The sequence below is a fragment of the Acyrthosiphon pisum genome, chromosome A1, assembly GCF_005508785.2.
Source record: "Acyrthosiphon pisum isolate AL4f chromosome A1, pea_aphid_22Mar2018_4r6ur, whole genome shotgun sequence".
In the NCBI taxonomy this organism is placed as follows: Eukaryota; Metazoa; Arthropoda; class Insecta; order Hemiptera; family Aphididae; genus Acyrthosiphon; species Acyrthosiphon pisum.
In genome coordinates, this window is record NC_042494.1 from 149498346 (window position 1) to 149500604 (window position 2259).

Here is a 2259-nt window from a genome sequence, read left to right on the forward strand (position 1 = left end):
TGAACCCCCCCCATTTTGAAATCCTGGGCACGCCACTGACACAGACACAAAAATAAAAATAATATTTTGAAAATTCTATCATGTATAGAAAATGGAAATTTAAACAACCAGTGAAAATTTCATGTATCTACAGTCATTCTTTTTAAAGTTACATTAAAAACCAAAATCAATTTTCTCGAAAACAGATTTTGCGTTAACATTCTTGTTTTTCCTTAATTTTTCTTTTGTTTTTCACGGCGCTTTTGAAAACTATTGGAAAAATGTTAATTTTGACCCCTCAAAGTACCAACTAGATTCACTTTCCTATCAGAAAAGGTACTGTTGAAGAAAATCCAAGCACTTTTACTGTCCTAAAAGGTGATGACAGACACAAAAATAAAAAAAAATAAAAAAACACATCAATGTTAAATCAATACATTCATCGTTCCACTCAGAATCTAAAAAGACTTTAAAACGCATAATGTCTATAACACAAGTGGTGCGAATGGTGCGATGATAATTTTAGTTTGCTTAGGTATTAATAAATCCAACAGAACATTAGTGCAGAATTTTATTATTATACAACTAGAAATATAAGATTATTTAACCAACTTCCATCAAATATTAAATTAATAAGGAATAACTCTTATTTTAAATTAATATGCTCTGTAGTCTATATGTATGCGATCATTTGACTAATGTCCTTATATTATTATATTACTGTTGTATTGTTTATTACTGTTTGTTATCAGACTAGTCTATTATTATTATAATAGCTTGATTTATTAATTTAATTTGTTATTACTTATATTATATTTACTATTTAGTGTATAGGAATGCCAGTTATATGTAAAATTAAATAACAATTTTATTATAGTTACATAAACTCCCTACTCTCAACACAAGCTTTTGCTTATAGATAGTTTAATAAAATTCACATTAAATTATTAAACACAATATGGAAGTTAACCTACTCAAAAGTCCAAAGCCAATGTGAGGGGATCTGACCCCCACGCCCCCCTTGTATATGCCACTGCGCTCCATGATAATACATTTTGTCTTAACATTTTAAATGTCTTGACTTCCTACAACCAGCACAGATCATCAAAAATGTGTCACGTTTATATTATCCAGGACCTACGTCCTACCTATCTGTATAAATTATTATGAAAATAATTGTAATCATATATTGTTATTCTAATAGTAAGGTTAATAGTACATTAATAGTTATTATTTGCATATTATATATATTTTTCTAATGGTCTTAAATAAATTTGCTTTTACAACTAGTCCAATAACACTACATGGATATCATTAGATATTATTATATTAACATGCTGTGTTTAAGTTTTCAAATATTATTAAGTTGTATGAAATCATATAACAGATGTCAGATGACCATCAGAAACAGATAATAGAAATCATATAACTAACAGAAAACATTATCTAGGGTGTTATATTATTTCTAAATAACATGAAAAATAAAACGAACTTGGTTTGTTTGACCAATTTTTTACTGTCGAGGCTGGAGAACAAGGGAACAAAACCATTTCTCTGTATCACTGTTGGGTTTTTTTTATATTACGTTTTTTCGCTTTTATAGTTAAGAACGATTTAGTATGCCAGTTTTCGTAACATTATAATATTAATTAATTAATTAATTATATTTTTGTTTTATGCCTCTCTCGTTTTTCACAAAGGAATTATGTCAGGAAAAAGGCATGACTTATAAAGATTATTTTCAGTTTTTACAAGTCCTCGCTAAAACGCTATTAATGGGTTGGAAAATTTTACATAGGAAATCATATTTCTATGATATTATGTTAGAAAAAATAAACGTACAAATATAATATTATTGTTGTAAACTAAAATATTATTTATTCATTAAATAACGATTTTATAGCTGATAATAATCTATATCTTTGGTGTCAGGGAAAAAGGGCTTAAGTCAAACTTATCAAAAAATGTTTTTTTTCTTTTCTTTTTGATATAGGAATCGTCTATTTTAGATTGTTATTATAAACGTGATAGCGATGATAAAATGGGCTGATATTCTAAATAATAAATATATAATAGATAAATAAATATGACAAATTATAATTAGGTATCCATTTAAACCATAGATCTAAAATATATTTTTTAAAATACTACCTATATAATGTTATTTTTTTCTGTCTATAAACACGTATTTTGATAGTTATTATTAATAAATATATTATTTTGTTAAATAATGATTTTCAACAAAAAACACTTACAATTAATGTAACCTATAGCCTATAG